At 39.5% G+C, this 16,123-nt stretch overlaps 1 non-coding gene across 1 annotated transcript; it reads right to left on the bottom strand.

The window, feature by feature from the left end:
* Window positions 1–5,381: 5,381 nt before the first annotated feature.
* Window positions 5,382–5,489, bottom strand: LOC112781063 (small nucleolar RNA R71). The gene has a single exon (XR_003191860.1). It is a non-coding gene; the product is annotated as a small nucleolar RNA R71 (small nucleolar RNA).
* Window positions 5,490–16,123: the final 10,634 nt, after the last annotated feature.

Here is a 16,123-nt window from a genome sequence, read left to right as displayed (position 1 = left end):
CACTAAAGAAGATAACTGCTTCAACTCAAGATCCAAAGGCCCTTATCCAAGACTTGAAAAGCCAACTAGAAGATCAGAAGAATAGTATAAATAGGGAGAGCTTTGAACTAAAAAGGAGCTTTTTGCATTATTAGAATTACGCTCTGTATTTTACTTTCTCTGCACTTCTAGTTTAACTTTTAGAATGTACTCTCCATCTTTGCTTTCCATTCCCAGAGCTATGAACAACTAAACCCCTTTCATTGGGTTAGGGAGCTCTGTTGTAATTTGATGGATCAATAATAGTTTTTATTATTCTTCTTCTTTCTTTTCTCTTGATCTTACTAGAAAGCTTTCAATCTTCATCCAATTGAGTAGTTATCTTGGAAAAGAAGCTATTCATACTTTGATCTCTTCTGAACCTTGGAAAAGGGATGAAGAGATCATGCTAGAAATGTTTTCTCATGTTGGACCAAATTGGGGTTTGGGTGGATATGGTGACATATAATTCTCCCAATACTTTGATTTGGAAATACATGTGGTATAATCAGTGACCACACTTCATCTCTTCTCATGAGCAATTAGACCAAGGAATTGGCTATTGATCTGATTTGAGAGATTGAATTACCAAGGAATTGGAATTCAATCACTTAAGATTGCCAAGGAGATCAATGAATGCATTGATTGAGGAAGAGATGAAAATGAACTTGATCCGTAGAATACAACATCTCCTAAGCCCAATGAATTCCCCATTTCTGATCTTACCCATTCTCTTTACTTTATGCCATTTACATTCATGCTAAACTTTCCTTCCCCATTTAAGATTCTGCAATTTACTTCCCGTCATTTATTTTCTACTATTTACTTTCTCGCCATTTAATTTCCTGCAATTCTCAACTCACTTTCTGCTTAGCTCAACTAGAACATTCTTCCAATTAAAGTTGCTTGACCAATCAATCCCTGTGGGATTCGACCTCACTCTACTGTGAGTTTTTACTTGACGACAATTCGGTATACTTACCGAGGGAGATTTGTTAAGGGACAAGTTTTCATGCATCAGCCAGGCACACGCGTGAGAGAGTAAAAATCATGAGCGACACGTGCGCGTCGGCCATGTGTGTGTCTCGGAGTACGTTAATAAAGTTGCAAAATTTTATTTTAAAACCTCAAACTTCTGCCACACATAACTTCTTCAACAAAATTCCTTTTTCAACCATTCCTGAACCGTTGGAATGATCATTGAATAAACTTTCTTAAAAATCTAGTTTTGAAGAATCCCTAACTCCGAGGTCCGAGTTACGGACCGCCAAAGTTGGTCAAAAATCAGTTTTTACCCCAAAATAGAAATCACCAATTATTCCAATGTTCACAAGCCAAATTCATTTCCACTCATCCAAATGGCCACAACCCAACCACATTCACATAATTACACTCAACCAAACCAAACCTACCTTATTTACACAATTAAATTCAATTTCGTCACCTTCCACTCCTGAATTCCGAATTTCTTATTATTCCACATTCTTCCCATTTATTCACACACTCAATATTCAATATCCATTCAATTTCATATAACATCACACAATTGATGAGCAGATAATTTATACGCTTTTTGGCATTGTTTTTAGTATGTTTTTAGTATAGTTTAGTTAGTTTTTATTACGTTTTTATTAGTTTTTAAATAAAAATTACATTTCTGGACTTTACTATGAGTTTGTGTGTTTTTCTGTGATTTCAGGTATTTTCTGGCTGAAATTGAGGGACCTGAGCAAAAAGCTGATTCAGAGGCTGAAAAAGGACTGCAGATGCTGTTGGATTCTGACCTCTTTGCACTCGAAGTGGATTTTCTGGAGCTACAGAAGCCCAATTGGCACGCTCTCAATTGCGTTGGAAAGTAGACATCCTGGGGTTTCCAGCAATATATCATACTCCATACTTTGCCCAAGATTTGATGGCCCAAACTGGTGTTCCAAGTAAGCTTAAGAATTCTGGCGTCAAAACGCCAGAACTGGCACAAAAGCTGGAGTTAAACACCCAAACTGGCACAAAAGCTGGCGTTTAACTCCAAGAAAAGTCTCTACACATGAAAGCTTCAATGCTCAGCCCAAGCACACACCAAGTGGGCCCGGAAAAAGATTTCTGCATTAATTACCTATTTCTCTAACCCTAGGCTACTGGTTTTCTATAAATAGGACCTTTTGCTATTGTATTTTCAGACTTTTACAAAGATACTTTTACAAAAAGACTTTGATAGACCTTTTCACGTTTGGGGCTGGCCTCACGGACATGCCTAGACCTTGTTCTTATGTTTTTTCAACGGTGGAGTTTCTACACACCATAGATTAAGGTGTGGAGCTCTGCTGTTCTTCATGAATTAATGCAAAGTACTATTGTTTTTCTATTCAACTCAAGTCTATTTCTTCTCCAAGATATTCATTTGCACCCAAGAACATGATGAATGTGATGATTATGTGACACTCATCACCATTCTCACCTATGAACGTGTGCCTGACAACCACTTCCGTTCTACATGCAAACAAGCTTGAATGTGTATCTCTTGGGTTTCTAATCTAAGATTAGAACCTTCGTGGTATAGGCTAGAATTATTGGCGGCCATTCCTGAGATCCAGAACGTCTAAACCTTGTCTGTGGTATTCTGAGTAGGATCTTGGAAGGGATGACTGTGACGAGCTTCAAACTCGCGAGTGTTGGGCGTGTGACAGACGCAAAAGGATCAATGGATCCTATTCCAACATGATCGAGGACCGACAGATGATTAGCCGTGTGGTGACAGCGTGTGTAGAACATTTTCACTGAGAGGATGGGAAGTATCTATTGACAATGGTGATGCCCAACATAAAGCTTGCCATGGAAAGGAGTATGAATGATTGGAAGAAGGCAATAGGAAAGCAGAGGTTCAGGAGGAACAAAGCATCTTCATACGCTTATCTGAAATTCTTACCAATGAATTATATAAGTATCTCTATCTCTATCTTTATTTTAGGTTTTATTTATCTTTAATTATCAATTCTCCATAACCATTTAAATATGTCTGACTGAGATTTACAAGATGACCATAGCTTGCTTCAAGCCGACAGTCTCCGTGGGATCGACCCTTACTCACGTAAGGTATTACTTGGATGACCCAATGCACTTGCTGGTTAGTTGTGCGGAATTGTGACAAAGTGTGATTCACGTTTGAGAGCTCCAAGTCTTTGGCACCATTGTTGATGATCACAATTTCGTGCACCAAGTTTTTGGCGCCATTGCCTGGTAATGTTCGAGTTTGGACAACTGACGGTTCATCTTGTTTCTTAGATTAGGTACTTTTCTTTTTATTTTTCAGAATTTTTAAGAATGAATTCTAGAGTTTCAAGGTGATGTTCTTATCATCACAAAAGCTGATTGATTCTTATCAATTTAGCTGCTGAATGTAATGTCCTGCTGAAGCTTGGCTAGCCATGTCTAATCTTTTTAGACTGAAGCTTTAGACTAACATTGCATGATTCCTGGAATTCTTATTAAAAGTTTTGAATCTCTTTATTCTCTTTTCCATATAATTTTCAAAAAATCAAAAAAAAATTTATAAAATCATAAAATCAAAAATATTTTTATGTCTCTTGTTTGAGTCTAGTGTCTAATTTTTAAGTTTGGTGTCAATTGCATGTCTTTCTTCTTCTTGCATTTTTTCGAATATATGTAATATGTTCTTCATTGATCTTCAAGTTGTTCTTGATGATTTCCTAGCTCTGATCTTTAAATTCTCTTGTTTTGTGTGTTTTGTTGTTTCTTACATGCATTTTCAAATTGTTATAGTCCTTAGTATACAAACTTCTAAGTTTGGTGTCTTGCATGCATTGTTTATTTCATCTTAGTTGCATTTTTTATTGTTTCTCATCATTAAAAATCCAAAAATATTTTCAAAATTGTGTCTTTTCAAGTCAATAATATAGAGAATTGAAGATTCAGAACATTCAGCAGAGAAATTAAACAGAAAAAGCTGGGCGCTCAAAACGCTCAGTGAAGAAGGAAAACTGGCGTTTAAACGTCAGCCAGGGTACCTGGCTGGGCGTTTAACGCCCAAAAAGGTAGCATTTTGGGCGTTAAATGCCAGAATGGATGCCATTCTAGGCGTTTAACGCCAGGATGACACTATAGGGAAGAATTTGTTTTTAATCCAAATTTTTTTCAAATCTTCATAATTTTTAAAAATCAAATCTTTTTCAAATCATATATTTTCAATCATATCTCTTCAAAATCAATTTCTTTCCATTTTTTATATTTTTTTTACTATTTTTGAAAATCCTTGCTACAATTAGTAATTTAATTCAAAATTTTCAAGTTGTTACTTGCCTATTAAGGAAGGATCAAATTTTAAATTCTAGAATCATATCTTCTAATTTCTTATTAGCCAAGTAATCAACTTTAATTTTAAAACCTTCTTTTTAAAAATTGATTTTCAATCATATCTTCTCAATCATATCTTTTCAATCTCATCTTTTTCAAAAATTAATTTTCAATCATATCTTTTTGATTTCTAAGTTCAAAATCTTTTTCAAAAATCACTTAATTTCTTTCCCAATTTTAATTTTCGAAAATCATCAATCAAATTTTCAAAATTTCTTTTAATTATTTCAAAATCTTTTACTTTAATTTCGAAAATTCTTCCCCTCTTCTCACATCCTTCTATTTAAGGACTAACACTCCTCCACCATCAACAATTCAAATTCTATCCCTCTTGATAAGTTTAAATTCTTCTTTTTCTACCTTCTCCTTCTATTCTTCTTTTCCTCTGACACTTCAAGGAATCTCTATACTGTAACATAGAGGATTCTATACTTTCTCGTTCTCTTCTCTTTCATATGAGCAGGAGCAAAGACAAAGGCATCCTTGTTAAAGCTGATCCTGAACCTGAAAGGACCTTGAAGAAAAAGCTAAGAGAAGCTAAAGCACAACTCTCTCTAGAGGGCCTAACAGAGCTCTTCAAGGAGGAAGAAGCCATGGCAGCCGAAAACAACAATGCCAACAATGCAAGGAAGGTGCTTGGTGACTTTACTGCACCTACTCCCGACTTTTATGGGAGAAGCATCTCAATCCCTGCCATTGGAGCAAACAACTTTGAGCTTAAGCTTCAATTAGTTTCTCTAATGCAACAGAATTGCAAGTTTCATGGACTTCTATTGGAAGATCCTCATCAGTTCTTAGCTGAATTCTTGCAAATCTGTGACACTATCAAGACCAATGGGGTTGACCCTGAAGTCTACAGACTTATGCTCTTCCCTTTTGCTGTAAGAGACAGAGCTAGGACATGGTTGGATTCACAACCCAAAGAAAGCCTAAACTCTTGGGAAAAGCTAGTCAATGCCTTCTTGGCAAAGTTCTTTCCACCTCAAAAATTAAGCAAGCTTAGAGTGGAAGTCCAAACCTTCAGACAGAAGGAAGGAGAATCCCTCTATGAAGCTTGGAAAAGATACAAGCAATTGATCAGAAGGTGTCCTTCTCACATGCTTTCAGAATGGAGCATCATAGGTATCTTCTATGATGGTTTGTCTGAACTGTCCAAGATGTCATTGGACAGCTCTGCTGGAGGATCTCTTCATTTGAAGAAGACGCCTGCAGAAGCTCAGAAACTCATTGAGATGGTTGCAAATAACCAATTCATGTACACTTCTGAAAGGAACCCTGTGAATAATGGGACAAATCAGAAGAAAGGAGTTCTTGAGATTGATACTCTGAATGCCATACTGGCTCAGAATAAAATATTGACTCAGCAAGTCAATATGATTTCTCAAAGTCTGTCTGGAATGCAAGCTGCACCAGGAAGTACTAAGGAAGCTTCCCCTGAAGAAGAAGCTTATGATCCTGAGAACCCAGCAATGGAAGAGGTGAATTACATGGGAGATTCTTATAGAAACATCCATAATACTTCATGGAGAAATCATCCAAATCTCTCATGGAAGGACCAACAGAGGCCTCAACAAGGCTTCAATAACAATAATGGTGGAAGAAACAGGTTTAGCAATAGCAAGCCTTTTCCATCATCTTCTCAGCAACAGACAGAGGATTCTAAGCAGAGCCACTCTGACTTAGCAACCACAGTCTCTGATCTAATTAAAACCACTCAAAGTTTCATAACTGAAACAAGGTCCTCCATTAGAAACTTGGAGGCACAAGTGGGTCAGCTGAGTAAGAAAGTTACTGAACTCCCTCCTAGTACTCTCCCAAGCAATACAGAAGAGAATCCAAAGAGAGAGTGTAAGGCCATAAACACGTCTCACATGGCCGAACCTGGAGAGGAGGAAGAGGCAGTGATCTCCACTGAGGAAGACCTCAATGGACATCCACTGGCCTCCATGGAATTCTCTGATGAGAAACCATGGGAATCTGAGGCTCACACAGAGACCATAGAGATTCCATTGAATTTACTCCTGCCACTCATGAGCTCTGATGAGTATTCTTCCTCTGAAGAGGATGAAGATGTTACTGAAGAGCAAGTTGCTAAGTACCTTGGAGCAATCATGAAGCTAAACGCCAAGTTATTTGGTAATGAGACTTGGGAGAATGAACCTCCATTGCTCACTAAAGAACTGGATGACTTGACTAGGAAGAAATTACCTCTAAAGAGACAAGATCCTGGGAAGTTCTCAATACCTTGTACCATAGGCACCATGACCTTTGAGAAGGCTCTGTGTGACCTAGGGTCAAGTATAAACCTCATGCCTCTCTCTGTAATGGAGAAGCTAGGGATCATTGAGGTACAAGCTGCAAGAATCTCACTGGAGATGGCAGACAATTCAAAGAAACAGGCTTATGGACTTGTTGAGGATGTCTTGGTAAAGGTTGAAGACCACTACATCCCTGCTGATTTCATAATCCTAGAGACTGGAGAGTGTGTGGATGAATCCATCATCCTTGGCAGACCCTTCCTAGCCACAGCAAAAGCTGTAATTGATGTTGACAGAGGAGAATTGATCATTCAAGTGAATGAAGTCTCACTTGTGTTTAAAGCTCAAGGATATCCCTTTGTAACCATGGAGAGGAAGCATGAAGAGTTTCTCTCAATACAGAGTCAGACAGAGCCCCCACAGTCAAACTCTAAGTTTGGTGTTGGGAGGCCACAACCAAACTTTAAGTTTGGTGTTGAACCCCCACATTCAAACTCTAAGTTTAGTGTTGGAAGGTTCCAACATTGCTCTGAACGTTTGTGAGGCTCCATGAGAGCCCACTGTCAAGCTATAGACATTAAAGAAGTGCTTGTTGGGAGGCAACCCAATCTTTAATTATCTATGTTAAATTTCTATTTTCTTTTGTTATTTTATGTTTTCTGTAGGTTGATGATCATGTGAAGTTACAAAAACAATTAAAAAAGCAAAAACAGACTAAAAAATAGAATGAAATATAGAACACCCTAGAGGAGAAACTTACTGGCGTTTAAACGCCAGTAAGGGTAGCAGAATGGGCGTTAAACGCCCAGTCTGGCACCATTCTGGGCGTTTAACGGCAGAAATGGGCACCAGACTGGCGTTTAACGCCAGGAATGGGCAAGAAGCTGGCGTTAAACGCCAAAAATGGGCAGCAGCCTGTCGTTTAACGCCACGATTGGCAGAAAGGGGCATTTTTGCACGCCCCTTGGTGCAGGGATGAGATATCCTTGATACCTCAGGATCTGTGGATCCCACAGGATCCCCATCTACCCCACCTCTCTCTCTCTTCTTCACCCATTCACCAATCACCTCAATACCTCTTCCCCAAAAAACCCCTCACCTATCAAATCCCACCAATCTCTTCACCACTCACATCCATCCTTCATAAAACCCCACCTACCTCATCATTCAAATTCAAACTACTTTCCCACACAAACCACCCATAATGGGAACCATACCCCCCTCTCCACTCCTATATAAACCCATCTTCACTCTTTCATTTTCACACAACATACCCACTACTTCTCCCCCTTGGCCGAAACACTAAGCCTCCTCCATCTCCTCTATTTCTTCTTCTTCTACTCTCTTCTTTCTTCTTTTGCTCGAGGACGAGCAAACCTTCTATGTTTGGTGTGGTAAAAGTGTTGCTTTTTGTTTTTGCATAACCATTTATGGCACCTAAGGCCGGAGAAACCTCTAGAAAAAGGAAATGGTAGGCAAAAGCTTCCACCTCCGAGTCATGGGAGATGGAGAGATTCATCTCAAGGTTGCACCAAGACCACTTCTATGAAGTTGTAGCCAAGAAGAAGGTGATCCCCGAGGTCCCTTTCAAACTCAAAAAGGGTGAATATCTAGAAATCCGACATGAGATTCGAAGAAGAGGTTGAGAAGTTCTCACTAACTTCATTCAACAAGTCAGAATCTTAATGGTTCAAGAGTTCTATGCCAATGCATGGATCACCAAGAACCATGATCAAAGTGTGAACCCGGACCCAAAGAATTGGCTTACAATGGTTTGGGGGAAATGCTTAGATTTTAATCCAGAGAATGTAAGGTTGGCATTCAACTTGCCCATGATGCAAGGAGATGCACACCCCTACACTAGAAGGGTCAACTTTGATCAAAGGTTAGACCAAGTCCTCATAGACATCTGTGAAGAGGATGCTCAATGGAAGAGAGATTCAAGAGGGAAGCTGGTTTAACTAAGAAGGCATGACCTCAAGCCCGTGGCTAGGGGATGGTTGGAGTTCATCCAACGCTCAATTATTCCCACTAGCAACCGGTCTGAAGTTACTATAGACCGGGCTATCATGATACATAGCATCATGATTAGGGAGGAAGTAGAAGTTCATGAAGTTATATCCCAAGAACTCTATAAGGTAGCGGACAAGTCCTCTACTTTGGCAAGGTTAGCCTTCCCTCATCTCATTTGTCACCTCTGTAATTCAGCTGGAATTTACATAGAGGAAGACATCCTCATTGATGAGGATAAGCCCATCACTAAGAAAAGGATGGAGCAATCAAGAGATCCCACTCATGGACATGAGGAAATTCCTCACCATGAAATCCCTGAGATGCCTCAAGGGATGCATTTTCCTCCACAAAACTATTGGGAGCAAATCAACACCTCCCTAGGAGAATTAAGTTCCAACATGGGACAACTAAGGGTGGAGAACCAAGAGCATTCCATCCTCGTCCATGAAATTAGAGAAGACCAAAGAGTCATGAGAGAGGAGCAACAAAGGCAAAGAAGAGACATTGAGGAGCTCAAGCACTCCATAAGATTTTCAAGAGGAAGAACTAGCCGCCATCACTAAGGTGGACCCGTAATTTAATTTCCTTGTTCTTTATTTCTCTGTTTTTCGAAAATTATGCTTTATGTTTATCTATGTTTGTGTCTTTATTACATGATCATTAGTGTCTTAGTGTCTATGCCTTGAAGCTATGAAAATGAATCCATCACCTTTCTTAAATGAAAAATGTTTTTAATTGAAAAAGAAAAAGAAGTGCATGAATTTCAAATTTTAAAATAGTTTAGTTATTTTGATGTGGTGGAAATACTATTGTTTTTCTGAATGAATGCTTAAACAGTGCATATTTTTTGAATTTGATAATCTGAAAAATCATAAAATTGATTCTTGAAGCAAGAAAAAGCAGTGAAAAGCTTGCAGAAAAAATATATATATGCGGAAAAAAATGCGAAAAAAAGAAAAAAAAAGAAAGAAAGCAAAAGAAAAAGCAAGCAGAAAAAGCCAATAGCCCTTTAAACCAAAAGGCAAGGGTAAAATAAAAAGGATCCAAGGCTTTGAGCATCAGTGGATAGGAGGGCCCACAGGAATAAATTCCTGGCCTAAGCGGCTAAACCAAGCTGTCCCTAACCATGTGCTTGTGGCGTGAAGGTGTCAAGTGAAAACTTGAGACCGAGCGGTTAAAGCCATGGTCCAAAAGCAAAAAGAGTGTGCTTAAGAGCTCTGGACACCTCTAATTGGGGACTCTAGCAAAGCTGAGTCACAATCTGAAAAGGTTCACCCAGTTATGTGTCTGTGGCATTTATGTATCCGGTGATAATACTGGAAAACAAAATGCTTTGGGTCACGGCCAAGACTCTTAAAGTAGCTGTGTTCAAGAATTAACATACATAACTAGGAGAATCAATAACACTATCTGGATTCTGAGTTCCTATAGAAGCCAATCATTCTGAACTTTAAAGGATAAAGTGAGATGCCAAAACTGTTCAGAAGCAAAAAGCTAAAAGCCCCGCTCATCTAATTAATACTGATCTTCATAGATGTTTTTGGAATTCATTGTATATTCTCTTCTTTTTATCCTATTTGGTTTTCAATTGCTTGGGGACAAGCAACAATTTAAGTTTGGTGTTGTGATGAGCGGATAATTTATACGATTTTTGGCATTGTTTTTAGTATGTTTTTAGTATATTTTAGTTAGTTTTTATTATGTTTTTATTAGTTTTTAAATAAAAATCACATTTCTGGACTTTACTATGAGTTTGTGTGTTTTTCTGTGATTTCATGTATTTTCTGGCTAAAAATGAGGGACCTGAGCAAAAATCTGATTCAGAGGGTGAAAAAGGACTGCAGATGCTGTTGGATTCTGACCTCCTTGCACTCGAAGTGGATTTTCTGGAATTAGCGAGACTCAATTGGCGCGCTCTCAATTGCATTGGAAAGTAGATATTCTGGGCTCTCCAGCAATATATAATAGTCCATACTTTGCCCAAGATTTGATAGCCCAAACCGGCGTTCCAGGTCAGCTTAAGAATTCTGGCGTCAAAACGCCAGAACTGGCACAAAAGCTGGAGTTAAACGCCCAAACTGGCACAAAAGCTGGTGTTTAACTCCAAGAAAAGTTTCTACACATGAAAGCTTCAATGCTCAGCCTAAGCACACACCAAGTGGGCCCGGAAAAAGATTTCTGCATTAATTACCTATTTTTGTAACCCTAGGCTACTAGTTTTCTATAAATAGGACCTTTTGCTATTGTATTTTCAGACTTTTACAAAGATACTTTTACAAAAAGACTTTGATAGACCTTTTCACATTTGGGGGCTGGCCTCACAGCCATGCCTAGACCTTGTTCTTATGTATTTTCAACGGTGGAGTTTCTACACACCATAGATTAAGGTGTGGAGCTCTGCTGTTCTTCATGAATTAATGCAAAGTAGTATTATTTTTCTATTCAACTAAAGTCTATTTCTTCTCCAAGATATTCATTCGCACCCAAGAACATGATGAATGTGATGATTATGTGACACTCATCACCATTCTCACCTATTAACGCCTGCCTGACAACCACTTCCGTTCTACATGCAAACAAGCTTGAATGTGTATCTCTTGGGTTTCTAATCTAAGATTAGAACCTTCGTGGTATAGGCTAGAATTATTGGCGGCCATTCCTGAGATTCGGAAAGTCTAAACCTTGTCTGTGGTATTCTGAGTAGGATCTGAGAAGGGATGACTGTGACGAGCTTAAAACTCGCGAGTGTTGGGTGTGTGACAGATGCAAAAAGATCAATGGATCCTATTCCAACATGATCGAGAACCGACAGATGATTAGCCATGCGGTGACAGCGTGCCTAGAACATTTTCACTGAGAGGACGGGAAGTAGCCATTGACAATGGTGATACCCAACATAAAGCTTGCCATGGAAAGGAGTATGAATGGTTGGAAGAAGGCAATAGGAAAGCAGAGGTTCAGGAGGAACAAAGCATCTTCATACGCTTATCTGAAATTCTTACCAATGAATTATATAAGTATCTCTATCTCTATCTTTATTTTAGGTTTTATTTATCTTTAATTATCAATCCTCCATAACCATTTGAATCTGCCTGACTGAGATTTACAAGATGACCATAGCTTGCTTCAAGCCGACAGTCTCCGTGGGATCGACCCTTACTCACGTAAGGTATTACTTGGATGACCCAGTGCATTTGCTGGTTAGTTATGTGGAATTGTGACAAAGTGTGATTCACGTTTGAGAGCTCCAAGTCTTTGGCACCATTGTTGATGATCACAATTTCGTGCACCAACAATACACACATGACTTACCTTCCTTACCTCTTTCTGGCTTCCAGCCCAAAATTCACGGCCTCCGGCCCAAATTCACAATTTAAATGCATATTCCACAAACCAATATTCATTGTCCAATTCATCAAATTCTCAACACACCAAGCATGCAATTCACACAATTCTCAACTCAATCATTAATTCACATTACGTATCAACTATACATATTAGTACCAACCATTTACACAATCTAACCTTAATCCTAGAGGCATTTAACCTAGGAATTCTCATCATACTACACGGTACTTAAATAAAACTTAAATCGTACCTCTTGTAGCCAAAATAATCGAGCTTCTTCTTGGAAGTCTCCACCAACCCTTAGCTTCAAGCCTCACCAAAGCTCCACAAGCAACACCAACCTCCCAATTATGCACCGAAATCAACCAATTACACTTAACACACTGAAGTTTGTGATGAATATCGCCCATGGCTTATACTAGGGCACTCCTTAATAACCAAAATCACAAGATTTCCTCAAAAGCCAAATCAAATTCGAATTTAAAGAGAAAAATGAAAACTGGGTAAAGAAAAGTGGAATACTCACCAATTAAGTTAGATAGAATTGTAGAGGATGAGAAGAGCGACGCGTGGTCGCAAACAGCTCGTCAATCGGAGTTCCAGATCAAAAGTTATGGTGATTTGAGGTTTGATGGAGTTAGGATTTTCTCTCTTCTTCCTATATTCTCCATATCTACGCCCCTCTCTCATTCCTAGGTTAAATGAGTTGAAATGCTCATAACTAATGTTTATATATGTTGGGTCTTGGGCTTATGATGAGCGGATAATTTATACGCTTTTTGGCATTGTTTTTAGTATGTTTTTAGTATATTTTAGTTAGTTTTTATTATATTTTTATTAGTTTTTAAATAAAAATCACATTTCTGGATTTTACTATGAGTTTGTGTGTTTTTCTGTGATTTCAGGTGTTTTCTGGCTGAAATTGAGGGACTTGAGCAAAAATCTGATTCAGAGGCTGAAAAAGGACTGTAGATGCTGTTGGATTCTGACCTCCCTTCACTCGAAGTATATTTTCTGGAGCTATAGAAGCCCAATTGGCGCGCTCTCAATTGCGTTGGAAAGTAGACATCCTGTGCTTTCCAGCAATATATAATAGTTCATACTTTGCTTAAGATTTGATGGGCCAAACCGGCGTTCAAAGTCAGCATAGAAATTCTGGTGTCAAAATGCCAGAACTGGCATAAAAGCTGGAGTTAAACGCCCAAAATGGCACAGAAGCTGGCGTTTAACTCCAAGAAAAGTCTCTACACATGGAAGCTTCAATGCTCAGCCCAAGCACACACCAGGTGGGCCCGGAAGAAGATTTCTGCATTAATTACCTATTTCTGTAACCCGAGGCTACTAGTTCTCTATAAATAGGACCTTTTACTATTATATTTTCATCTTTCAATCTATCTCTTAATCATGTTTTGATGATTGAACCCTCTTTGGGAGGCTGGCCATTCGGCCATGCCTAGACCTTGTTCTTATGTATTTTCAGGGTGGAGTTTCTACACACCATAGATTAAGGTGTGGAGCTCTGCTGTTCTTCATGAATTAATACAATTACTATTGTTCTTCTATTCAATTCATGCCTACTTCTTCTCTAAGATATTCATTCGTTCTTCAGCTTGATGAATGTGATGATCCGTGACACTTATCATCATTCTCACCTATGAACATGTGCCTGACAACCACCTCTGTTCTACTAGCGATGGCTTGAATGCGTATCTCTTGGGTTTCTAATCCAAGATTGGAACCTTCGTGGTATAGGCTAGAATTATTGGCAGTCATTCTTGAGATCCGGAAAGTCTAAACCTTGTATGTGATATTTCGAGTAGGATCTGGGAAGGGATGACTATGACGAGCTTCAAACTCGCGATTGTTGGGCGTGTGACAGACGCAAAAGGATCAATGGATCCTATTCCAACATGATCGAGAACCGACAGATGATTAGCCGTGCGGTGACAGCGCATTTGGAAAATTTTCACTGAGAGGACGGGAAGTAGCCAATGACAATGGTGATGCCCAACATAAATCTTGCCATGGAAGGGAGTATGAATGATTGGATGAAGGCAACAGGAAAGTAGAGGTTCAAGAGGAACAAAGCATCTTCATACAATTATCTGAAATTCCTACCAATGAATAACATAAGTATCTCTATCTTTATTTTATATTTTATTCGTCTTTTAATTATCAATTCTCCATAACCATTTAAATCTTCCTGACTGAAATTTACAAGGTAACCATAGCTTGCTTCAAGCCGACAGTCTCCGTAGGATCGACCCTTACTCACGTAAGGTATTACTTGGACGACCCAGTGCACTTGCTGGTTAGTTGTGCAGAATTGTGACAAAGTGTGATTCACGTTTGAGAGCTCCAAGTCTTTGGCGCCATTGTTGATGATCACAATTTTGTGCACCAGCTTACTTGGGCCCGAATCACAATGCCAGGATTGGCAGAGAAGGGTGTTTTGTACGCCACTTGGTGCAGGGATGAAAAATCCTTGACACCTCAGGATTTGTGGACCCCACACGATCCCCACCAACCTCAACTCACTCTCTCTCTTCTTCACACTTTTTCATAATACTCTTCCCCAAATACCCTTCACCAATCAACTCAATACCTCTTCCCCAAAAACCCCTCACCTATCAAATCTTACCCTCTTCTCCATAAACCCTTCACCAATCCACATCCATCCATCATAAAACCCCACCTACCTCACCATTTAAATTCAAACCACTTTCCCTCCCAAATCCACCCTATATGGCCAAACCCTAACCCTCTCTCCACCCCTATATAAACCCATCTTCACTCCCTCATTTTCACACAACATAAACACTAATTCTCCCCCTTGACCGAAACAATAACCCACCTGCATCTCCTCCATTTCTTCTTCTTCTACTCTCTTCTTTCTTCTTTTGCTCGAGGACGAGCAAATCTTCTAAGTTTGGTGTGGTAAAAGCATTGCTTTTTGTTTTTCCATAACCATTTATGGCACCAAAGGCCGGAGAAACCTCTAGAAAGAGGAAAGAGAAGGCAAAAGCTTCCACCTCCGAGTCATGGGAGATGGAGAGATTCATCTCAAGGGTGCATCAGGACCACTTCTATGAAGTTGTGGCCAAGAAGAAGGTGATCTCTGAGGTCCCTTTCAAACTCAAAAAGGGTGAATATCTGGAGATCCGACATGAGATTCGAAGAAGAGGTTGGAAAATTCTCACCAACCCCATTCAACAAGTCGGGATCTTAATGGTTCAAGAGTTCTATGCCAATGCATGGATCACTAAGAACCATGATCAAAGTGTGAACTCGGACCCTAAGAATTGGCTTACAATGGTCCGAGGGAAATACTTAGATTTTAGTCCGAAAAATGTAAGGTTGGCATTCAACTTTCCAATGATGTAAGGAGATGCACACCCCTACACTAGAAGGGTCAACTTTGATCAAAGGTTAGACCAAGTCCTCATAGACATTTGTGAAGAGGGCGCTCAATGGAAGAGAGATTCAAGAGGGAAGCCGGTTCAACTAAGAAGGGATGACCTCAAGCCCGTGGCTAGGGGATGGTTGGAGTTCATCCAACACTCAATCGTTCCCACTAGCAACCGGTCTGAAGTTACTATAGACCGGGCTATCATGATCCATAGCATCATGATTGGAGAGGAAGTAGAAGTTCATGAGGTTATATCCCTAGAACTCTACAAGGTGGTGGACAAGTCCACTACTTTGTCAAGGTTAGCCTTCCCGCATCTTGTTTGTCACCTTTGCAATTCAGCTGAAATTGACATAAAGGAAGACACCCTCATTGATGAGGACAAGCCCATCACTAAGAAAAGGATAGAGCAAACAAGAGATCCCACTCATGGACAAGAGCATGAGGAAATTCCTCATCATGAAATTCCTGAGATACCTCAAGGGATGCATTTTCCTCCACAAAACTATTGGGAGCAAATCAACACCTCCCTAGGAGAATTAAGTTCCAATATGGGACAACTAAGGGTGGAGCACCAAGAGCATTCCATCCTCCTCCATGAAATTAGAGAAGATCAAAGAGTCATGAGAGAAGAGCAACAAAGGCAAGGAAGAGACATTGAGGAGCTCAAGCACTCCATAAGATCTTCAAGAGGAAGAACAAGCCGCAA

This window comes from Arachis hypogaea, chromosome 19 (genome assembly GCF_003086295.3).
Source record: "Arachis hypogaea cultivar Tifrunner chromosome 19, arahy.Tifrunner.gnm2.J5K5, whole genome shotgun sequence".
Classification (NCBI taxonomy): Eukaryota; Viridiplantae; Streptophyta; class Magnoliopsida; order Fabales; family Fabaceae; genus Arachis; species Arachis hypogaea.
The sequence above is the reverse complement of the archived record's forward strand: the minus strand, read 5'-3'. Positions and strand labels throughout refer to the sequence as shown.